Source organism: Eublepharis macularius, chromosome 1, assembly GCF_028583425.1.
Source record: "Eublepharis macularius isolate TG4126 chromosome 1, MPM_Emac_v1.0, whole genome shotgun sequence".
Classification (NCBI taxonomy): Eukaryota; Metazoa; Chordata; class Lepidosauria; order Squamata; family Eublepharidae; genus Eublepharis; species Eublepharis macularius.
In genome coordinates, this window is record NC_072790.1 from 211,875,208 (window position 1) to 211,901,095 (window position 25,888).

Below are 25,888 nucleotides of genomic sequence, written 5' to 3' on the forward strand. Positions count from 1 at the left end.
ATGCTAGGCTAAGGGGATGGATGTAGAGGTTAACGAAAAAAGTAAGCTTGCGTGAAATTTGCACAGATTTTCAATAGATCCTTCACCTACTGAAAATAGTAGAGGTATGTGTAAAGATGGGAGTGGGGGTTAGAGTAACAATGATATTTAAATTAATTCAGACAATCAGAAACTGAACTTCATATTGTTTAACATAGTACAGGTGATTCTGTCTCTTTAAAATGTTTAAAACATATTGTAATTATAAGACAGTTTCCCTTTTGCCTTTCTGGAACTCTTTAAAAATTCCCAGCAGCTCAGAACGCAATGGAAAATGTTGAAATTGTCACATTTCCATCTGGAGGAACACTTAGAAGATTGGGAGGTTAGCCAGTATGCGAAGCAGGATGTGTCCATACTGCAGAAGATTTCGGAGTAAGATAGGCTGAATGTGAAGGAGATGCACAGTCGATCAATGCCTGCTTTTGTATGTGAATGCTATCAAATAAGAGAACGTACATCAGTTAACCAGAAACAGGGGCCGAGTGTCTGTATGTCCATTACTTTGGACCTTTGCACGATTACTTTTCATCAGCCCAGCATCTAGAATTCTGTAGTCTTGAGTAGGAGTAGCACAGGAGATCTTGTAACCATCACAAGATTGTTAACACACTCTGACCGCAAAGCCAAGCATGCCAGAATAAAGGATGGGGGTGTAGGGTTGACAACTTTGGCTTGAGAAACTCCTGGAGATTTGAAAACAGAGCCTGGGGGTGATGGAGCTTGGGTAGGGGAGAGAGCCTAGCAGGGATGTGGTATCACTCTTGGAGTTCCCTTTTCCCTAGACTCTGTGGTACAGTTGGCCCTCTGAGGCTGCCATTTCTTCTATGGTAACTGCTCTCTGTAGTCTAGAGATCAGTTGTAATTCTGGGAGAACTCCAGACCCCACATTGAGATGGTAGCCCTACTGGGGAGGGCAGATGTGAATCACAGAATCATAAAGTTGAAGGGCCCTTACAGACCATCTAGTTCCACTGCCTGCCCAATGCAAGAACAGCCTAAAGCATCCCTGACAAGATAGAATAATAGAATCATAGAGTTTCATAAACAGTGGAAAGTTCTGGCTATTCTTTGGAAGCAAGAGGACTAGAGGCTTGTGGTGCCTTTGTGATGTGTTTGCTTAGGTATGTTTAAGCTAAAATGTCTTATAAAGGGCATAGAAGCAAGCACCCAGACACTGCTAATCCCACAGCAAAATCCAAACCCATTCCTTCAAGCATGGTTGTCTGATTCATTCCAAACAATCTGCAGGGCAATTGCTGATTTGGTTATTCCATCAGCGACAAGGCTCTACCACGTCTTAGGTTTTTCAGTCATGCAAGGTTGCTCTCCATTTTTGCATGACAGAATGCCTACCAGCACAGCTGTCTGCTTGGCAAAGGAGTATGTATGTATGTATCTTCATGTCACAACCAACTTGTGGAGGCCCCAGCCAAGGGGATTTCCAAGGTGAGCAAGAAGCAGAGGTGGTTGCCACTGCCTTCCTCTACAGAGTCTTCCTTGGGGTTCCCCATCCATGTATGGCTCTACTTAGATTCCAAGAGCTGATGAGATTGCACGATAACATACCACACCCCACTGAAAAAGGATTACACATGCACAATAGTACAAGCATAAAAGAACACAAGAAGAGCCCTGCTGGATCAGACCAGTGGTCCATCTAGTCCAGCATCCTGTTTCACTCATTGGTCAACCAGTTACTCTGGAGAGCAAACAACAGAACTTTGAGGCTGAGGCCTTCCCATGACGTTGCCTCCCAGCACTGGCATTCGGAGGCTTCCTGCCTCCAAACTGAGAAGCTCCTTTTTATTACCATTTTTATTTATTTATTTAAAACATTTATTAGCTGCCTTTTTACCTTACGGCACTTAAGGAAGCATATGACAGACATAAAAATACATTTAAAAACCTTGATTAAAATCACAACATAAAACTATCAATAAATAGCAAACTATTGATCAAATATCAAACTATGACTATGACTATGACTAGTAGCCATTGATGGATCTGTCCTCTACGTAAAAGTGACATAGTACAGCACCACTCCCTTTCCCCTGTATTTCTGGCACACAAGTAAAGCCTTTTGAGATGGAAAGGATAACATAGTCATGCATTATGAACATCATGAACTTTGTCAGACTGCACAGGGAAGCCATTGAAATTCACAAGCATAAGCAAAACTTCAACAGGAAAGAAGAAACCTTAAGAATGAACAGAGCATGGGCTCCAGTTCTGAAAAACACCAGGCCAACAAAACACTCCACACCCGACAAAAGCCCTGCAGAGAAGATTAGCACATCAAGCACCAATCCAAATGCAAAAGAACCTCCTCAGGTTACAGTGAAGCCTCCCGCCATTAGCATTCCACACCCTGGGAAACTCTTACAGAATGACTCAGCTCAACCCCACCCCTCCTGAGTAGATACAAATGACCTACATCTTTTCCACACTGTGACACTGAGAGATCTCTGTCTTTTGGTGCTACACCTCTGAAGATGCCAGCCACAGCTGCTGGCGAAACATCAGGAACTACAATGCCAAGACCACGGCAATACAGCCCGGAAAACCCCCAACAACCATCATGAGTTTGCTTATGGAGAAAGGTGGGCTAAAAATGTTCTACATAACAATAAGCCCCGCTGTATTCCCCCTTCCCTAAGAGCAAAGATTTAAAACTTCCAGGTTAGAAGAAGCAAAGTTTTTGTTGTGATGCTTGCATTTGGGTTCTCCTACACATTGCCTACCAACCAGGATGTGCTTGAGCCTGAGGATACTGTAGGCTTGCTCTCATCCCAACCAAACCAGAGAGTTTTCTTGATAGCTACATAAAAACCTACATAGATTCAGAGGAGTTAGCCATGTTAGTCTGTAGTACCAAAATAGTAAAGAGTTCAGTAGCACCTTTAAGAGTAACCAACTTTATTGTAGCATAAGCTTTCGAGAACCACAGCTCTCTGACGAAGAGAGCTCTGTGGTTCTTGAAAGCTTATGCTACAATAAAGTTGGCTACTTTTAAAGGTGCTCTTTACTATTTTAAAAACATACATGACACCTTTTCATGTCATTAGGAGAAGGTAGATCAACTTGTTTAGTCAAACTATGCAGTTGTCATTGGCTAAATAGGGTGGTGATAGTTTCCAGAAAGCCGCCTGACCTCTTTCAAGGACTTTACTACTCAGACACCTGCCAGTGTTCTCCTTCTACCTTCCCTGTGGTTTTTGACTCCAAAACATTGGCAGTCCATAGCAATAACTTTATCTAGGCTTTCCATTATCTGTGGACACAGGAATGCTTGGAATCTGTTGCTGAACTGAAAAGCATTTTGTCGCAGTTGGCCTTATTTGCTTCTCGAGGCTAGTTGACTGTCAGTGTGTTCTGTTTCCCTGGGGATGTATGCTATGTAACTGGGGAAGAGTGCTATATAAATACTAATGTTGAGTTGCTAATTCCTGGTATTTTTGTTGCATGACATGGTGTTAAATAGTCAGCAGCAAACATTATCCGCAAAAGGCACCTGGAACATTACGTATTTTTGGATAGGAAGGTATTTCTCATTTGTGGCATTGTCTACAGCTGACACCCTAGTCTGTATTTTTGGATAGGAAGGTATTTCTCATTTGTGGCATTGTCTACAGCTGACACCCTAGTCTGTTTGCTCCTCATACTCTCCATTTGGGTAGTGGGCATCCGGTTTGCATCAAATCATGTATACAGCCAGTTCAGTGATGTCCACATGAACATTGCCCTGCTGATACAGATGTACATCTAGATCCATGTTTGTACACATAAAAACCTGTTTCCATATGCAGCTGTGACCTGTTGACATCTTAGTAACTACAGCTGTATGCTGCACTTCTCTGAGCAATGAGTATTTCCAGGGACAGTGCTACAGGGCTTACAGTTGTTATCCTATGGATTGAGAGGCCACTGCAGAGCTATTTCTTTGCTTTATTTACTTCCACAGCAGGCAGCACATTTCCTGTAGCAGATTCTCAGAGAGCATCTTGTGGATCCATGCTGTGGTTACCTCAAAGCTAGACTACGTAATGCACTCTATACAGGCTTGGAAACACCTTGGAGACTCCAATTGGTACAGAATGCTGTAGCCCTGCTACTATCGGGCAGTAGCGGAATCTGCATATCACTCCCTTTCTGCAGATACTCTGTTGGTTACCAATCAGTTACCAGGTTCAATTCAAGATTCTAGTGATCAACTACAAAGCCCCGCTGCAACAGCTTTGTTCATCTGATCACAGACTTCTGTACGTGCCACCCTGCAAACAAGTAAAATTGGATACTGACTGACTGTTTGTGCACATTATCTATGAAGCTCCTACATTGTGAAATAGTCTGCCTGAGACTATTAGGAAGGCCCCCATATTTCTACCATTACACAAGGTGTGCAGAACAGAATAGTTCAGGAGTGCATTCTTGTATGGGAAGCAAAGCTGTGCTGTAATAGATCATCTCAGGAGGTGACTTGTATTAGGGATAAAGTTTTTTGTACACTGATTGTCTTCTTGCCTTAAACAGAGAGGTTTGCATGCATTCTTGTTTGTTTCTCCTCTGTTCTACAATCATAGCCCAACTGCACTATTTTATCTTACTAGGAAACTTTGTTGTTAGATTCAAACGTTATCTTATCTTGTAATCTGCTTACTGATTGACTGATATTATATTTTGCATTCCAATTACTGATTGACTGAATTTTTTTTATCATACTTGTAATCCATCTTGAGTCCCAGTGAGAAATGTGAACTATAAATTATAACAATAGCAATAATCGTAAGACCCTCAAGTTTCAAGTAGTTGAAATAGTACTCCAGTTTCAACTACTTCGGCATAAAGGCTTTCTCTCTCTCTTTTTCACAACCTCTCTAGTCTGCTGTCAGTTCAAATGCCTTTTGGCTACATCTCTCTGTTGATTGGCGCGGAGTTAGCGTGACTGCACCAGCTTTAGGAGAACCCAGAAAGAGTCCACACCTTGCTTGTCCGGTAAAGGTGTATAATACAATTTATTTACAGGTGGATAAAGAGCAATAAATATACATGTTATAGTCCAGAGAGACAAAGTGCTTCGCCTACAACTGGACTCGAAAGAAGCCAAAACATAATGTACACAGTAGCAATTTATACATATAGACAACCAATCAGATGCATAAGTGAATTTAGCTGAGTCATTCCCTCACGGTCTCCTGACTTTGGAACTTGACCATCTGACTCTCAGTCACCTGATGTGTTTAACTGTCACACAGATCATTTTGATCTAGAGCCTCTGCTTACTGGCTTTTGACATTTAGATTACAACACTCTCCCACACAATACACACATGGGTGCATGTATGTGCATGTCACCTTCTTTGAGCTGCTGATGGCTATCTCGTTCAGAAAAAAACAGAGAGACTGGTTCTCAGCTGTCAGGAGACCAAACTATGTGTTTAGGTCCTATGAGTGAAACATATTGGACCGTTAGCAAGTGATCCACTTGGCAACACCTGTGTAAAAGTGCAGCAGGGCCTGACTCAGATTGGGACCATTGTGCGGGGAAGAATGGTTCCTGCCACATTAACTCGATAATGTGACTGTTTTTACTCTTATGTATTGTATTTTAAATTGTTTTATTGTTACTATAGTTTTGTAACCAGTCCTGAGCCTGCTTGTGGGGAGGGCAGGTAAAAATCAATTAAATTAAATTCCCCCCCGTGATGTTTTTTGGGAGCCAAAATGGCCCAGGGGCCACAGGGGGCATTATTTGCCTTATTGGGAGGCTACGCATGCACAGAATGCAGCCCCCAGAGGTGGCAAATAATGCCCACATGGCCCAGGGACAATCTGACTCCCAAATATGGCACAGGAGGAGGCAGAAACCCCTTCTCCTCCCCCCTTGCTTTACCTATACGAATCAGCCCACTGCTGAGATTTTACACAAGAGTTGTCAAGGGGGACTTTCAGCAGCAGTATGGAAACCAGTCTCCATTGCCAATTTATGTAAAGCATATAGTTCGGCGCACAGACAAGTCATTCACCCCCAGTCTTTTGTAACATAGGAATCATAAAACTGGCCTACCGGACATTGCAGTCATGACATAATGATTGGGGAACTCTTTACGCGCTTGGAGAAACACTATAAAATAGTAAAATAGTAAAGAGTCCAGTAGCACCTTTAAGACTAACCAACTTTATTGTAGCATAAGCTTTCAAGAGCCACAGCTCTCTTCGTCAGATGCAACAGAGAGCTGTGTAGATCCAGAGGAGTTAGCTGTGTTAGTCTGCAGTAGCAAAAATAGAAGAGTCCAGTAGCACCTTTAAGACTAACCAACTTTACTGTAGCATAAGCTTTCGAGAATCACAGTTCTCTTCTTCAGATGCATCTGAAGAAGAGAACTGTGATTCTCGAAAGCTTATGCTACAGTAAAGTTGGTTAGTCTTAAAGGTGCTACTGGACTCTTTTCTATTTTAACAGAGAGCTGTGGCTCTCGAAAGCTTATGCTACAATAAAGTTGGTTAGTCGTAAAGGTGCTACTGTACTCTTTACTATTTTGCTACTACAGACTAACACGGCTAACTCCTCTGGATCTATAAAATAGTAAGATCTAATAAAATTCTACTGATGGGTAACTAGTTGAAAAGATATTTATTTATTTACTTTCATATTTATTTATTTTCTTTTATACTGTGCCCCAATGGGAGAAAGGCATGTATGCATGTACTTTCTCCATAGAATGTATTATCCGTTCTCTCTCCTCTTCTTGAAATATCTTTTATGTAATCACTTGATGCTTCCAGTCGAGGGACTAATAACTCTGGCAAAGTGATGTCTTCTTAGTACTTAACAAGTTTTAGACCTACAGAGCTGAACACTTAAAACAGCCCAGGGGACCCTCCTCTGACAGTCTTATAGGTTCCCCAAACTAACCTTGCAAAGATATAATGGAAAGCGTATGTGCATGTCAAAGGGCCAGAAAGTGAATTGAAAGCTTTCTTCTTAACAGTTTTGAACTAAAGAAGGCATTCATTTAGAGGTGTGTATATCCTGCCCACCAGCAATACCTCACACACCCGGATTCTACTCAGAATAACAGCAAAGTAAGACTACAGCACTAAGAGAATCTGCACAGAACCATCTTAATGGCCCTCTGCCTGTTCGTCAAAATACTCGGGTTCTTGCTTTCTTGATCTAGAGCAGGAGATTGGCTGCACACTGTGCCCCCCCCCCAATCTGGAAGAACTTCTCTAAGTGCCAAGCTAGATGACACCTGTAGCACAAATTGGGTCAGGGATCCCCAACCCATCTTGCAGACAAATGTTCCCAAGTGCTCCAGGGCCCAATTTGGCTTAGGGGAAGGGGCTTCAGCATCCAATCCAGCACTGTTTTCCCAAGCTGAAAATTGCCAAGAGGGGCTCTGTTGCCCTGTTGAGAGGCTGCCCATGTACTAACCACAGCACATGGAGCCCCACAGTGCGGCTAACACCCCCCCACACCAACCTGCAGCAATGAGGCCTCTAGCTTTCCCAAAAATAATTTGAGTGCTGGGAGACTGCAGTGGCCTTGAAACAGAAGTGCTTCTCTGACCGAAGGCATCTGGATTCCAGGCAGGCATATTCATTGTACTATGAACTGATTGCCTGCAAAGGTCTTGATACGTTGCCTGGCTTTTCCCACCATCTCTCACACAAAGTCAAGTGCTTGTTTGCAGCCTTGAGAACTAGAATCTTAAAACCTGGGAAATTTCAAGATGCCTGATTCCCCAGCAGATTGCAGGTTTGTGTGCCAATCCCATGAATACAAAGTCTACTCACAGCTCTGGTTAGAGTCTTCTACCATTCTACCATTGTTATTTTCAAAGAGGCACAGCACCAGTGGCTGCATTCTGCCATGTACCCCCCACTGCTGCTGCGTTTTGTCAGTTTCTTTCCTGTCTGGCACACACATACAGTAGTTCTGTTATCTGTGGTTCTGCAACTCAGTAATTGGGAGAAGTGTGCGGTGTGGTTTTTAAAAGCCAGATTCAAGCATATTCTTTCAAATTCCATGAGAGCCGAAGTAACCTTTGATTCCACCATTCAGATCTCAAGCAGATCTTGCAAAATAGAAGCTAGACAATGCTCTTGGCAGCTATCACAGTTGGTATTGAGAAAGGGCTTCTCTCCCTTTCCCCACACCCTCCAAGCCTAAACATCCACAGTTTTTAAATCCATTTTGAATATGATAAATTTAAAGATCTGCAAATTGATTCTTTAGAATAAGCCCATGATTGCCTTGATTTGATTAAAATAGACATGCACGCCAGGTAAAAACAGAAAGCTTTAAATCTCCCTCTGCTTCCTGCTGCATTAAAAAAATCTTTTACAGCTGCTTTTGAGAAAAGCAAGGAAGTAGTAACTATTAATATTTCATTGAACTGGGTCTTGCCAACTCCCTGCTTCAGCCACGTGATATGCCTTTGTCTGGATGTAGAAGAGTATTTCCTCTTCATGACCATATACATATTTGATGTCTTTGTGCTAGTTGTTAGATCCAAGCCCGGTAAGGCTACCTTACATAAACTATGCACAATGAAATGAGCGGCCTTAGATGATCATACACTTGCAGGATTTATGAATGTAAGAAGGAATACATTTCTTGGATCAGAAATGTCTATAAATTAAACCTCTCCAAGGAGTTAGCACATTCTAGTTCCCTACTATATAATCTGGCCCTTTACACATTTCATAGGTCATCTGAAGGTGAAATGAAATCCTGCCCTCAAGTCATAGTTGACTTATGGCGACTCCCGGTGGGGTTTTCATGGCAAGAGACTAACAGAGGTGGTTTGCCATTGCCTGCCTCTGCAACCCTGATCTAAGATAGCCATGTATTATTTATTGGCTGGAGGGAAAAGTCACATGTTAACCAGAATCATGGAATACAAAAACCAAGAGATGTGTGTGTGCTTTGGTGGACACCAGAGTCCCCCAGGCTGACCCTGAGTGGCTTCTCTATTAGTTTCATGTATTTTCTTGTGCATGCTTATCTAGTTCATCCATTTAAGAAAATGGATAACCTTGTGTTTGCATGAGCTCTTGTGTGTGCTTTGGGGTGGCTGGCTTAACTCTGCATCTGGGTGAGTGTGAACATATTTTCCATCCAATCTGAAATGTGGTCCAAAAAGTCCCAGATTCTTTAGCCTTTCCTGATAGGGAAGGTGCTCCAACCCCTTAATCATTTCAGTCTCCCTTTTCTGCATGTGGGAAAGCATCATTGACATCTTTCCGATAATATAAATATCACTCTCTTCTGTGATCCAGAATCTCTTGATCATGGGGATGGATGTACAAAGCTTCCACTCGCATTTCAGTGGAGTGGGATGGGCAGTTCTACACGTGCAAAGAAATGCAAGTGAAGTTGCTCCCTCTGTTCAATATTCTTTAACCAAAGATGGGTGGGGGAGCTCCATGTGGGCTCCGGAACCCTGTAGCATCCATCAGACATCACTAGATCAGAATGTCAGAGTGCAAAGGTGATCAGAGTATCTCCAGTTCGAATAAAATGCACGCTGATCCTTTTGTTAAAAGAATATTCATGTAAGAGCCAAGACTGAATTAGGCGTTTTTCTTTGCTGCAATTTCAGCTTGAAGAAGCAATGTTGCATAAATAAAGGGCTGTTCCTCCCACATGAGTACAAAAGGAAAATGATGTAATCAGAGCAGAACCGTTTGTACCACAATAGTAGAGGATCTGTCAGCACTCACTTTTGTAAATTTACTTTTCAGGATTTTACAGCTAAGTCCAGAAATATTTGGGCTGGCTTGTAACTTCCTGTGCTGGGTTCGAAGCCAGAAAAGACTTCTTTTTTAAATTAAGTTAGAATATGATTATAAATGTTGCTGTGCAAAAGAGCCGGCGCCACCACCCACCAAAACAAACCTGACTGGGCCCCATAGTGCAAAGGAAACCCTCCCCGCTTCAGTTAAGATCAAAAGATGGGATGTCTTTAAGCGGTGATGGCTTGAGCGAAGTTGCTGAAATGTTCTGAGGCTTGTCTCGTAGCCATACAACCCCATTCCTAAACATCCCTCATGCCAATAAACAGAGGTTAATATTTATTGCTTTATTACTAGCCATGACAGAACCGTTACAAAAGTTTACCTCTCATTTAGATAGGTCCACCAGTAAAGCACAATGTTTGCACCGCCTCACTGTAGATAATGTCTCAGTGTAGTTTGTATCTTTCCTTGGCCAGGTATGGGGATCCGTTTCAATTGTTTTGGAGCATACAAGCTAGCTTTTGCTCTGATATGTCTGTGTTCGTGGGAGCTCCTGCATTACAGTGTTAAGAGGCTTGTGGCTCTCGTTTGGTTTTGCAGCAACAGACGGACATGGCTTCTGCAATGTGTAGTGTTTTGGACCTCTCTTGTAAACCATTTCAGAAATTAAGCCTGAGTTTTAAATTCTGAACATCAAATTATATCAAATGCCTACATACAAAATTTCATTCCAATACTTCGGTTTTCAAGGGACATATTATATCATGCTGCATCTTACATTACTTCTGGGAGCCTCTGAAAATGGCTATGGACTCAAGGTAATGTTTGAACTTGAATCATGGAACTCTGTTCTGCCTACCAAATTTAATTCCAGCACCTCAAAGTTCAACAGAAATACAAGAAACAGCACACACCTAATTGAGAGAAGCTGTCCGTCATATTTTCATCCAACTCTTCTTCCAAGAAGGTCAGGAGTAGCAGAGCAGAGGCCTGCTCATTCAATGAAAGTACCATACATGTCATCTTCTGGCTTATTCAAATCGCTTGAAGATCAGAGAATCACCATGCACTATACAAGCGCAGTGTGTGAGTAGAGTAGAGCAGCTTCTCTCCTGCACCTTCTATCTGTAATGCCATCTGCTGGTTTAATGGGCCTCTTTTTTCAGATGACCCAGTTCATATGAGCCCCAGACTACAGCAGAGCATCCGCAAACCCAGAAAAGCTTAAATGAAATCGTAATGAAAGTGTTTGATTGGTAATGGAAACAAAGCTTCCCCAGTACCAGCCTCTGCAGCTGAGGTCACTGCTGCTCTGAATGGCCATGTTGTTCTGCTTGTTTCAGTGGTGGCTTCTCTTGTGACCACCACAACTGCAGGCTGCTCTGTGGGAATCCCACTCCTCCATTGTGAGCTGCATCTTTTTCACAGCTAGGGTCCATTCACATACTCAGGTGGACTGCTTAATTTCTTGTCACCTGGTAAGGTAATGCAGCTTCATGATTTGCAGCTGACCTTTGGTCCAGAGGCAATCTTTTCCATACTTAACAAACTTCCACAACATGAATGATAGGAGCTGCTGGCGCCAGAACCGAGAGAACGTCTCAGTCCTATGCAGTTTTGACCTCAGTGGGACTTACCTGCCTCATCTGGGCTGGCAGCAGAAGTGTAATATTTTGACCATACCTGATGCTAAGCTCAGGTAGTGCACTCACTCAGTGTCATGATCCCTTCTGACCATCCCAGTGACTCATAGCTGAAACACACAAGACGAATTACACATGAAGAGCATGTTTGGTTCCTCTTACACCACTCTCTCTCTCTCTCTCTCTCTCTCTCCCCCCCCCCCAAGCTCCTGAAGGAAAACCGAGCAGAGTGGATTTTCTTTTTCTTTTTCTTTTTTTTTAATAAAATTTTATTGGTGAGTGGAAAAACAAAAGAAAATTTTCCAAATTTAACACATATAATCCCATTTTCCCCCTTACTCTGTCCCCCACCCTTTTCCTCCCCCCTCCCTATTGACTTCCAACAGCTTTCCAACCCTTAACCCTTCTTATTACTTAAATCTATTTCATTTATATTTTCCTACCAACTTTGAATCATAGTATCTCTTACTCTAAGCAGAGAGTGGATTTTCTTACAGCTGCTCGACTGGAGAGATTCTCTTTCAAAAATCCATTCAGCTTGATTTTTCTTTAGGAGCTCAGAGATGGGGTGGGGGGCTGTAACAGGACCCTGTTGGGAGAAGAATGGGAGGGACTGGATTTCTCTCTCGCTGGCAAAACACCTCCGCCTTTTCCTGCCTCTTGTTATGTCATCCCCACCCCCACCCCTTCATCTTGAGTTCCCGGAGGATTTTTGAGAGTGAAAGAGAGAGAGAGAGAGAGAGAGCGTGTGTGTGAAAGAGAGGAAGTCCCTCCAGTTGTGATTCTCCTAGCTGAGAATCGCATCGAGTGGCTGTTTAAAAAAAAAAGACTACATTTCCCAGGGATCTTTGCGGGACCTGACACACACCTGTACGTCTCATGTAGTTCCCCCTCAGAGTCAGAGGGCTCGGAGGAAGAGCCTGAGGAGTCAAGGCCAGGGAACTAGGACTAGTGGAGGGCCTAAAGCTGCAGAGGCACCTGCTGACCATGCTCCAGCAGCAACAGACATGACTCTGCCAGAGCCTCAAGTGATTACTTGCCCCTGGCCTTTGAGATAACCAATAGGCCTCCTCCAGGCAGGACTCAAACCCAGGTCTCTAGTCCCTCAGGACCCACTCCCACTCTGCAAGAGTGGCATTGGCAGACAGCCTGGGCTGAGATAGAACAACGGAACTGATGTGCCAGACTGGCAGCACAAACTCCCAGCCTGGATCCAGAACTGGGCTCCTGGAGCAGTGCTTTTTTGTGACCCGAGCCCAGCTCAGTCTCAGAAGCCTCCACACCTGCCAGCAAGGGCGGCTGAGCCAGATTATCTCTCAGCATCTTTAGGCTGAGGCTTGGAAAGGCTGCATTGCTGGATCACCTGCTAGGTTTGAACCCTGTGCTCCAGCTCCCAAGCCAAGCCTGAGGCCTTACTCCAGAGGAGCCTAGAGCCACCCTGCCTGCAGAGTGCAGGACACTCTGAATGTGTCAACTGACTTGATTGGAAAGCAATACGGTAGGGTGAAAAGCAGGTGACATCTTCCAGTCTTAAAATACGTAATACCACAGAAAGCTGGCAGGGCTCTTTCTAAAGAAAATGGTCCCTAGAAACCCTCTCTGAAGTAGCTGCATCCTCCTACTTGCAGAGTAACCACCCAAAATTTTATATTACTTATATCATGCCAACAGCCCCACATGGTTTATTTAGTATATATGTAACTAAAGCTCTGGAAACAGCAGAAGTCGATATGACAGATTAAATGTGTGCCACTAGACAGCTTCTTAACAGTTTTTATGACCCAACTGTTATGGTCATAAACCATAACATTATGGTTATGTTAAAAGCCATAACAAGCCTCCCTGTTCACAAAGAAAGGCTGGTCCTTTCAAACCACTTGGGTGGCCTTTCTACTAGCTGTCCTCTTCCATGCCTCTTCCTCTCCAACCAGCCCCCTTTTAAGAGGTGTTCTTACAAAGTCTGTATCCCTTCCTTGCAGTATAATATATATGGATGCTCCATGCCCCATAACATGATTCTAATTTCCCTGCTTGATATGACTAACAGTGTAGTCTGCAGATTTCCACTACATAGATGCAAGTGGAGGAGGGGTGCTTAATCATTTATTGTACACTCCCCTCTCAGGCGAGTTCACAGATCTGTGTACATCATTCGGTTTCACATAGAGTAAACATTGCTGTTTCCCCTTTGCTGCATTAAAAGCAGTTGCATTTGAAGAGATACAGAAGTCTGATCTGTGACAGCTCATTCACACATGGAGATGAACTGGTAAAGGTGTCTATGTGACACCTTTCGGATGGGGCTGTACAAACTATTGCTCGGATCTGCCACAGTGTGACTCGTTCAACCAGGCAGACCTGAAACTGTGTGCCCAAAAGGGCTGGATAGTGGAAGGAACAGAGCAGGGTTATGTTTTCTTGTGCACTGTGATAGGCAGATGATAGGGCCAAGGCAAGCAAAGAGGATGTCTTGAGATGAGGAAGAGAATACAGTTATAACTAGGGGGGTGCGCTTCGGGTTTCCGATTCGGGACAAAGCCCCCTCACTTCAGTATGCTCCAAATCTTTACGGAGCATACTGAAGTGATTTAAAGACCTGAATCCCAAAGCAGCTTGCTGTTTCGGGGTTCAGGTTATTTCGGAACAGTTTCCCGCTTCAGGAAACCTGAATTTTTCCCTGATGCACACCCCTAGTTATAACTTTTGATGTTTCACTGATAATGATTTCGAATCAACCTCATTCCTGATAGATAAACCTCTATTTTGGATTCTCTAGTTTACACATTGAATTGAACAACATGGTTGCACCTGATCTGTGGTCAGGCTGACAGCTTTACAAATCTAAATTGTATATCTTGAGAACCGATGTGGCGTGGTGAAAGCCAATGTGGTGCAGTATTTAAAAACTCAGCCTAAGGCAGGGGAATAACCCCTACTCATTGTGAAACTCATTGGGTGACCTTGGGCCAATCATTCTTAAGGTAGCCTACCTTGCAGGGTTGTGGTAAAAGGGAAAAATAGGATTGCCTCAAATACATATGCCACCCTGAGCACCGTGGGATGGGCTATGAATTGTTCCTTCATCCATATGATAAATTTGTTAAATACTTTCCATGCTGAAGATGATCCCTTACGGATTTTGTTGCCAGTGTTGTATGGAACATCCATCCATTAGTACATATGTAAATGTTACGATATATTCTGTGGAAGCAACCACGGAGGCTGTGACTGTCCCCAGGGGAGGGTCCCTGGGGAGGAACTCCTTCCCCAGGGAAATTCCTCTGTCTCTATCGTTGTCTTCCACCAGTAGGTGATTTTTTTCATTTCCCATGCCCTCAGTAACTGTTATTGGCCCTTCTCCCTGTTTGGGGTGTTATGTGTTTATACATTTTTATTGAGTTATTTTATATATTGTTTTAAATGCTGTTTTAATGTTCAAAAGTTTTCATTTTTTCATATTTGCTGCTTTGGACATAAGGAAAGATGGCATAAAACATTTTAAACAAATAGGTAAATATTCTGTGGATCTGATAGCCAGTTGAGAGGCGGTGGGTATGGTTGCCAACAAGCCTGGAGAAGAACCTCCTGTCTGTTGGATTGAGGCTTGATGTGTGGAAATGGGCACCTGAAGCCTTTCATGGCATGGACATGAATTACATCCCATTAAGCCTCTATTCAAGGGGCAGAACATTTTTCTAAAGGCAGTTGGCGACCCTAGCAGCAGGACTGGGTGCAGTTTAGATCAAGATGATGGCATAGGAGAATTAAATACTCCCCTTCCCCAAACCTGCTTCCCTGATCCAATTAACTGCCCAGTTGCTGGATTAAGACTTTTAAACACTGTTTCTTATCTGCTGATTAAACCAAGTTTGTCTGTAAGTAAATTCCAAGCCAAATGAAGTTGTACTGAAAATAACAATGGAGCAAAAGTTCTTGGTTTTCTGCTTTGCATGCACAAGGTGCCAAGTTTCTTCTCTGGCATCTCCATTAAAAACACTCTTGGGTTGCAGGTGTTGGAAAAGACCATCTTCTACCTGAGACCCTGAAGAGTTGCTGTCAGAGCAGAAAATATTGAGCTAGCTGGATCAACGGTCTGACTCCGTATAAGGCAGCTTCATATGTTCATATATGATTTGGCCGAATAGTAATGAACCACCAGCTCCTTCATTCTGGGTTAGCATTAGTTCACAGCCCCCCTCCCCCCCCCAATCTATTTCTGTATCTGCTAGGAACAGAGCTTGGGGTATTTTTTTTTAAATCATGTAAAATTAATAAGAGGTTTTTCCTCCATGTGAAATCTGTTCTTTCCTGAGTAATTATAAGTACTTATTGGAAAGGCTGCATTATTTAATGGGATTATTGATTATTCAAAAGTGTCTTTCTCCATTTACATGTTTGATTTTTTTTTCTGTAAGCAGTGCTACTAGAGGTTGTAAAGTAATATAGGCTTCCATGGTGAATGGGTTCTTTCCTCAAGCTACAGTTCTGTGAAGTTATGGGTACATAATTTCCACCGAGATCTGCAATAGGGCTTGGCTGCTTATAACTGTAGGCAGAACTGCAACCAAGGTCTTTTCTTGACAAATGCTGTTTGATGTATTTCATTTAAACAGTAAATCATGCACTGCTGTATGTAGCTGAAGTTTTTACCAAGGAGTGTGTGAGCTGTTGAAAAATGATAATAAAGTATCCTTTTTTCTTAACTTAGCAAACAATCCTAAACAGGCCTACTCGGGATGAAGCTGTGGCTCACTAGTAAGAGCATCTGCTTGGCATGCAGACGGTCCCAAGTTCAATCCCTGGTATTTCCAGCTAAAAAGATTAGATAGTAGGTGATGCGTAAGATTTCTGCCTGAGAATCTGGAGAGCTTCTGCCAGTCAGATCAGAGTAGACAATACTGACCTTAATAGACTAATGGTCTGACTCAGCTTCATGAATACTCAGAGAATCCTATTCAGGATGGGGTTTACCCACCCTGACCCTAGAAACTGTTTTTAGAATTGCACTATAAATTAATCTGCAGGCCATGTCCATAAACTCTCCAAATTTGTTATTCATCTGTAAAACTGCCAAGCATCTTCTTGGGAGGGGCTGTTCTAGTGACAGTCAGGTCAGTCTCTCTTGTTGTTTGAACACGTCCACATGCAGATTTAAACTTGCTTTTTATTTATCAGGAGTATCTTGTGTCCAGACTTTTTCAAAACCAAGTGTTCAAAGTGATCAAGTACCCCCGTAAAGCAGACAATAATCAATAAAATTAATTAAATGAACTGAAACAGCAGGAAAAAGATAGAAAAAGGAGAAAATGGAAACAGCAGCAGATGAATGACAAAGCAGTGAAATAATAACGGTAACAACATGATAAGCAAACTTCAGAACTGAATTAACAAAGATGAAAACCATAGCAGACAGTGAAGGTGCATACAAAGATGTGAAACACAACTGAGAAGACCTTCTCTACTCGCCTTTTGGTCACTACCTGCCTGACCTCTATTGGAGGATTTATCCAGAGAAGTATCTCTGGAATTCATTTTAGAGAGTAAGCAGATTCAAGGAAGAAAACAGTCCTTTGGACATCCTCGGCCCAGACGATTCAAGGCTCTGTAGGTCAAAGCCAGCACTTCCAATTACACCTGGAAGCACAAAACACAAGCATGTCAAAGTGTGCCTGCTCTCTTCCACCCAGAGATTTAACATGTGTGAGGAGAGGGGGAGTAAAGCCTGAAAAGCTCTGGTGGATGTACATGCATGTAAAATTCTTACCCAGCATCTATTTAAAGACAAGATAGGAAGAAAATAGAGACATCTGTGTACAGGACCAAGGTATGTAAAGGTAGAGTGGGCAGGTAAAGGTGAAACATGTGTTGCTCCTGCCCCTACCTGAGAACAAACAGTCAGCCCTCTGTGCATTCAGCTCATAGGAGCAGTGCCTGTGTGCATACAAAATATATGTGTGTATAGTTTCAGGTGAGTAGGCATGATGGTTTGCAATAGATGAGGAAGGTTCAAGTCCAGTAGCACCTTAAACAGCAATAACAGTTTCCATGGGTAGGCACTGCTCCTATATTCAGAAATGCTGATTTTCAAACTTTCCTAATAATGGGGATAAAGCCAATCTATGTACCATTTGTAGATGTGTTGGCATTGTGCCCAGTTCTCAGCAAGTTCTGGAGAATGTGGTTGACAGCCTGGTGGAAAGTATATGGGTGGAAATAAGGGGAGAAAGGACAAAGGGTATTGTTGTTGGAGTCTGCTACAGACCGCCTGACCAGGGAGAGGAAATGGATGCTGCCCTCCTTGGACAGTTTGGTAGAGTATCCAGACATCAGAACCTTATAATTATGGGTGACTTCAACCTCGCCAATGTGTGTTGGGAGACAAGCTCAGCAAAGCGACAAGACTCACGCAACTTCCTGACCTGCCTGGCTGATAACTTCCTTTTCAAATGGTGGAGGAAGCTACAAGGGGCTCAGCCATACTAGACTTAATATTAACCAACAGGGAAGAATTGGTAGATGGGGTGAAGGTGGTGGGGACCTTGGGGGGAAGTGACCATGTCCTCCTTGAATTCCAGTTGCTGTGGGGGTCCAAGGAAGTTCATAGCCAGACTCATAGGTTAGATTTTCATAGGGCTGACTTCAATGAACTCAGAGGCTTGATGAGAGTCATTCTGTGGGGGAGTGTGCTGGAAGGGAAAGGAGCGAGTAAAGGGCGGGCTCTTCTCAAACATGAGCTTTTGCAAACTCAAGACCTCACTATTCCAGCAAGATGGAAACATGGTAAAGGCTCCAAGAAACTAATGTGGATGAACAGAGAGCTCCATAATAAGCTAAGAGAGAAAAAGGAAATGTTCAGGTAATGAAGAGAAGGACAGACCTCTAAAAAGGAATATATGAGGGTTACTAGGTACTGCAGATCAGCCATCAGAGAAGCCAAAACTCAGTATGAGCTGAGTCTGGCCAGGGGGGCTCACTACAATAAGAAAAACTTCTACAGATATGTGAGAAGCAAACACAAGGTAAAAAAGGCAATTGGACCGCTTTTGGGAGTGGAAGGAGAAATTCTGATGGAGGACAGAGAGAAAGCAGACAGGCTTAATGACTTTTTTGCCTCAGTTTTCTCCCTGAAGAACTTGAGCCCTTCTAGAGATGGTAATAGACACGACAGGGCACCAGAGGGGCTAGTAGACATTGACAGAGAGGTTGTGGAGAGGTACCTGGCTACACTGGATGAATACAAATCCCCTGGGCCGGATGGTGTACACACAAGAGTGCTCAAAGAACTTTCTAGAGAACTTGCAGAGCCTCTGTCCATCATCTTCAAGGCCTCCTGGAGGACTGGGGATGTGCCACAAGATTGGAGAAGAGCGAATGTTATCCCAATCTTTAAGAAAGGGAAGAAGGATGACACAGGAAATTACAGGCTGGTCAGTCTGACTTCTGTTGCTGGGAAGATATTAGAGCAGATTTTAAAGGGATCAATCTGTAAGCATCTGAAGGATCGCTTAGTGATCCGGGGAAGTCAACATGGTTTTGTCCCCAACAGATCTTGTCAGACCAACCTGGTTTCCTTCTTTGATTGAGTGACGAGCTTACTGGATCATGAGAACTCTGTTGACGTGATTTATCTGGATTTCAATAAAGCTTTTGATAAGGTCCCCCATGACATTCTGATGGGCAAACTGGAAGACTGTGGACTGGACTATAGGACAGTTCAGTGGATAGGGAACTGGTTAGAGGACCACACCCAAAGAGTGGTGGTCAATGGCGTTTCATCAGATTGGAGAGAGGTGTCCAGTGGGGTGCCACAGGGCTCGGTTTTGGGCCCAGTACTTTTCAATATTTTTATCAATGATCTGGATGAAGGGGTAAATGGGCTACTCATTAAATTTGCTGATGATACCAAATTGGGAGGAGTGGTAAACACCCAAGGAGAGAGTTAAAATTCAACAAGACCTGAATACTCTGGAGAAGTGGGCGGTTGTGAACAGGATGCAATTAAACATAGATAACTGCACAGTATTACATCTGGGCCACAAAAATGTGAAGCACAAATACAGGATGGGGGATACACTTCTGGGTAGTACTGTATGCAAAAGAGATCTTGGAGTAAGATTAGACTGTAAACTAAATATGAGCAGTCAGTGTGATGCGGTGGCAAAAAAGGCAAACTCAGTCTTCAGTTGTATCAAAAGGGCCATTGCATCGAAATTGCAGGAGGTCATAGTCCCTCTCTGTACTGCCTTGGTCAGGCTGCACCTGAAGTACTGTGTTCAGTTCTGGAGGCCTCACTACAAAAACGACGTGGAAAAAATTGAGAGGGTGCAGAAGAGAGCAACTTGGATGACCAGGGGTCTGGAGACTGGGCCCTATGAGGAAAGGCTGAGTGCCTTGGGAATGTTTAGTTTGGAGAAAAGGAGAGTGAGGGGGGACATGATTGCTCTCTTTAAATATTTGAAAGGCTGTCATTTGGAGGAGGGCAAGGAGCTGTTCCAGTTGGCAACAGAGGATAGGACTCAAAGCAACGGGCTTAAATTACATGCAGAAAGGTACTGGCTGGATATCAGGAAGAACTTTTTCATGGTCAGAGTATTTCAAAGGTGGAATTAGCTGCCTAGGGAGGGGGTGAGCTCCCCTTCACTGGCAGTTTCCAAGAAGAGACTGGATGAATATTTGTCAGGGATGCTTTAGGCTCATCCTGCATTGGACTAGAAGGTCTGTATGGCCCCTTCCAACTCTGTGATTCTGTGAAACAAATGTGTGTAGCTGGTAGCAAGGCCAGAACAACCATTCAGATGGGAGTGAGGCAAACCTACTTATTGTGTGTACAGGGCTAGTGAGTCTGTGCTTCGTGAACCCAGTTTCTTGTCATTGCGAGGAGAAGCAGATTTTGCCCTTCCTCCAAGCATTGTCTCTTGCAGACTGTAGAATTTATCCCTAGAAGTGAATGGGAGCCACTGAGAACCAAGTCAACAGGGGTCATTTTGTAGAAAAAGAGCTGGAGGAACTCATTAGCGTAACTCATTAGCTTATGCCATGCCCCTTGCCATTACCGGAAGTGTGTCATTAGCATAACTGATTTGCATATGCCACACCCCCTGGCATCACCTATCCTGGCTGTTTTGGACCCAATCTTGGCCATTCAGGGACGAAATTGGGCCCAAAATGGCAGAATGGGGCTGAAAATGGCCAAAAAGGGGCCCAAAATGGTCAGGACTGGGCCACTGCTGAGTGGGAGAGTGATCCACCACCTGTCAGAGGCCCGATCTGGGCCATTTTGTCCCCAATCCAGGCTGAAACAGGCCCAAAATGGCTGAGGGTCAGGTGGGCGGGGCCACCTAAAATGTGACCTCTTTGGGGAACTGCCGGAACTGCATTCCTGTGCGTTCCCCCTCGAAATGAGCCCTGCCCCTGATCTACAGAGCCCTGCCCCGAATTCCATTTCTTGATCACGCCATAATTTGTGACAAAACATTGGGAACTTGCTTTGTTATCTATAGATTGTTCTGTTGTGATTAATTAATATTAATGCATGCACCCTCTGGGGAACTGGGTATATATGAAAAAATTGAAATAAACAAAGAATATTCCATCATAGAACTTGTTTTGTGCTGTGGAGGGATTCCTTCATTTTTTAACTCAGCTTAGCCACAGGGATTTCAGTTACTTGCAATACACACAATTCCTGGCAAGTGGCACCAGCTTCTAAGCTTACCTTCCTTTCATGTACTTGACAATGTTAATTATTTTTCCGTGTGTGCCAAGGGCTCCTGAGCTGCAGCTCTTTCCCCTTCTTTGTCATAAGCTTAGGAGGAGAACAGATCACATAATAAATAGGTTCCTGGTCACACTCCAGCATCACACTCTCTAAGAAACAGAGTAGATTTCTCCTGAAAAGAGTAGACAGTTCAATTGGACAATGTAAGCAGACTGCAAGGTGGTTAGGGAAAGGGTAAAGCCTGCTCCCTTGAGAAAACGAACTCACCATGAAAAAGGGGTTGTTTTTATTATTTCTACTTTTTACAGTCCACCAAATGTTTGGGCTGGAATTTTTGGTCCTTCACCAACTCAAATTTTATCCAAGAATGTAAGAGTCAGTGAGGTATCACTTTAGTATGTGGCATGTTTCAAGTAGTGTGCCTACTTGCAACTGTCCAGTTGTTATCCTGCCTATCTTCTTCTTTCTTTATTACAGTCAGCGACCAGAGAGGAATGAGATAAAAAGCGACCAGAATTTAGCATGTATAAAATATATGCTAAAATTATCCTGCCTATGCTGATATCACCTGGATGTTTAGTTAGTCCTTTTCGAATTACACCTATCACTCCTATCACTACCGGAATAACCATTGTATGTTTCTCCCAGAGATGTTGAACTTCAAATCTTAGATCTTGATATTTTGTTATCTTTTCAGTCTCTTTTTCCTCAATTTGACTGTCACCTGGGATTACCACATCAGTTTGACCTTCTTTCTTTCAACCACAATAATATCCAGAGTATTGTGTTCTAACTTCTTATCCATTCAGAAACTTCTTATACATTCAGATTTTGAAATCCCACAAGATCTTAACTTTCTCATTTTCAAACACTTTCTTGGGCTTATGTTCCCACAAATATTTCATGGATAGTAGCTTGTACTAGATCAAGATGGGTAGCAGTGTTAGTCTGTCCGTAGCAGTAGAAAAGAGCAAGAGTCCAGTAGCACCTAAAAGACTGACAAAATTTGTGGTCGGGTATGAGCTTTCATGAGCTACAGCTCACTTCTTCAGATACTAGCTTGTACTGTTTGTATAAATTCCAGTGCAACATTGCAGCTACTTTATTAGGACACTTTATATTCAGTTTGTACAATCTTACTACATCAATTAATGAGATGGTCAACCATTTCATCCACTTCTGTTTTGTCCGCTTTCATTTCTTTGTGTTTGTTGTTGTTGTTATTTAAAGTTATTTATAGTATTTATGGATGATACTGTGTAAACAGTTGTGAGGATAAAATTAGTGAAGGAGAGAGCTATATATGCTGCCCCAAGCTCCTTGGAAGAAGAGGAGGAACAAAAGCTGATAAAATCCTCAGGTTGTGTGGATTTCTTTTAGAGCAGGCTTTTGCAAACTGAATGCATTTCAGCAAGCATACCTTATCTGCAATGCATGGCAGTCCCAGCTGGGCCTGGTCTGTTTTCTCAGCCTCTCTAAAAAGAAGGAGCTTGTTAACCACTTGATGAGCTGCTGGGTTACCCAGAGATATATGGATCCCTTGTACCCTCATTCATTGCTTTTAAGCCTCAAATAGTGATACATCATAGGCTTTCTTGATATTTTACAAGCAAGAGACATGACAATCTTTACACCAGCCAACCATTTTTACCAAATGGGTAAATTAAGTTGCCATGGTAGCAGAGGCAGACAGAGTCTTACTTTTAGAGCATTAGCAGATGGATTCCTTTTGCTTCAAAAGGCAAGACTTCACCACTGCAGAGGACAACGTTATCAGTTCCTCGTGGGCGTGGATGAGCTGAAGGAGAGTCAGGGAAATGCTAGGGATGAAATGCTAGGGAGAATTCATAGTCATCCATGATCTAAGATGTGGCGAGTTCAGAGGGAGGGACCAATAACCAAAACGGGGTGAGCTCTGTGGTCTTTGGTGTGTCTTATAATGTATTGTTGGTTTATGAATGTTTTTTAAAATACCATTTTCAGAAGCTGTCATATTTATTGCAAGTGTTCCATAAAGTTTGGAGATAAAATTATTCGAACTGAGAACAATCTGAGATCACATTTAAAAAATTAATACCTCAAGGAGGACACGATCGATTTAGTTTGGATTTAGATGCTATTTAGGATTGCCCTATAAGACAGTGATCCTAAGCAGGTCTACACAGAGGTAAGCCCCATATTATTCAGTAGAACTTACTCCCAAGAAAATGGGATTGCATCCAAAATCACCCAGAAATCATTATGGTAGGATTTAGCTGACAGGAAGAAAATTGATTCATTTGAAATGTGGTGCTGGAGGAGAGTTTTGCAGATACTATGGACAGCCAGAAAGACAAATAAGTGGGTACTAGATCAAATCAAGCCTGAATTCTCCCTAGAAGCTAAAATGACAAAACTGAGGCTATCGTACTTTGGTCACATCATGAGAAGACAAGATTCTCTGGAAAAGGCAATAATGCTAGGAAAAGTGGAAGGCAGTAGGAAAAGAAGAAGACTTAAAACAAGATGGCTGGACTCAATAAAAGAAGCCACATCCTCCACTTTGCAGAATCTGAGTAAGTCTGTTAATGAAGGGATATTTTGGAGGTCTTTTATTTATATGGTCAGAAGTGACTTGATGGCACATAATACGCACACTCCGAGTCCTGAATCTTAATCGAACACTCCAGTCACTACCCCCCACACTGTCACACTAAAAGGACTGCAGTAGTGTGAATAGTTTGCAGCCTGCACACTTACTAATGCCAGGAAATGGGAACAAAGAATCTGGGGCAAAAGTATTATTATGCGATTAAATATTGTAACATTTTGTTTGCATAATAATGCCTACAAATGTTGAATTAAGATTGGGCAGAATTTTCTGGAGAACGGTCCTTGGAGTAATTTATGATGTTTGGAATGCTGAACTTCCAATGTGTCCAGAAACTTCTTTATTAAATTATACAGAAACAGTGTCAATAATTAACAGAGAAGTATTGCTAAATGTATGTAAGAATAGAGTTTTTGCTAGATACTGGAAGACTGAATTATGCCCCAATAAACAAAAAAGGTTATATGGGATTACAATATAGGATACAATGACAGGAATATTAGATATAGGGAAGAGAGTTGGTTATCGTTATTACAATCAGGGCTCATTTCGAGGGGGATCACACAGGAACGCAGTTCTGGCAGTTCTCCAAGGAGGTCACATGTCAGGTAGCCCCGCCCACCTGACTCTTGGCCATTTTGGGCCTGTTTCAGCCTGGATTGGGGCCAAAACGGCCCAGATCAGGCCTCTGACGGGTGGTGGATCACTCTCCCACTCAGCAGCGGCCCGATCTTGACCATTTTGGACCCCTTTTTAGCCATTTTCAGCCCCTTTTTGCCATTTTGGGCCCAATTTCGGCCCTGAATGGCCAGGATTGGGTCCAAAAGAGCCAGGATAGGTGACATCAGGGGGTGTGGCATATGCAAATCAATTATGCTAATGACACACTTCCAGCGATGGCAAGGGGCGTGGCATATGCTAATGAGTTGTGCTAATGAGTTCCTCCAGCTCTTTTTCTACGAAATGACCCCTGATTACAATATTTGGAACCAGAATCAAAATCATATAGCTGTATTTTGGAACTGATTGTTTGAAAGTTGAATTTTAAAAACTGCCTTTTGTTAATAGCTTATTGGAACATGTTTTATTATGTATTATAACTTAATAGTTTTTTTAAAAATAATTGGCAGAATTCTGGCATTTCCTAATCTTTAGTACCTCTTGTTGAATTTAATAACATGTATTTGAATCTTGTTGGCTTTCTAATGCTTGAAATTTGTTGTGTTGATCCTTCCAAACATTTTAAAGCCAACAATATTGAATTTAAAAGCCAATAATGAATCTTTGTTCCTTTTTATGTTATTTCCAGAGTGTTGGCTCTTGTAGAGATGGGTCAATTAAATTTGTGTGGACTGTTTACAGTCTGTTATGTAAAGTAAACTTTGGTTTAGTAGAAGGTGGCTTGCATCCTGTTAAGAAATAAGTGATTCTGTTTTCAAGCAAGTTGAATTAGTGGCCCACCTAATCCAGTATTGTCTACTTTGCTTGGCAGTGGTTGTCTGGGACTGCAGCAAAAAGTCTTTCCCTGCAACCTTAGAAATTTTAACTGGAGATAGGGAAGACTAAATCTAAGACATTATGCAGACAAAAATATGCAGTCTAAAAGAGAGCTCCTATTTAATAGGAGATACATTAGTATTCCTCATGAATTTGCACAAGACGTATAAAGCCTTAGGGTTGTCATGTTTGCATCCCCAGCAGGGGATTGTCTGGTTTGAGCCTTCATTTCCTGCTGTCCCTTGGTAGGCTGATGGGGGGAAATAAGAAAAATCATCATCATGCTAATCCAGGATTCAGCAGAAACTCTATGGTTACCATGTAGGCTTGCCTGCTGGTGGCAGTTTGTCCCTCTGCCTCCCATTCGCTGACGATCAGTAGGAGGTGGTAAGCCACCCAGATATTGCTGCCACCAGTGGGCAACCTGAACAAATGGGCAGCACACACACTCCCAGCTGGGGCACCATGACATCACTTCCAAAAGTGACATCATTGCGGTAGCCACAGGTGTGCTCCCATGCTTCACACAGTGCTGATTTTGGCCCCAAACAGGCCGATTCTTAAAGAATGATGTCAGTGCATCACTTGTGAAAGCACATCCATGATAATGTCAGCATGTTGATAGTAAGCCTCTCCCCCAAGGTAAGTCTCTCAC

General features: G+C 42.8%; 1 protein-coding gene across 1 annotated transcript in view; it reads left to right on the forward strand.

Moving 5' to 3' along the window:
• ACYP2 (acylphosphatase 2) overlaps positions 1–25,888 on the forward strand; it is a 68,558-nt gene that overhangs the window by 39,655 nt on the left and 3,015 nt on the right. The window lies entirely within an intron of this gene.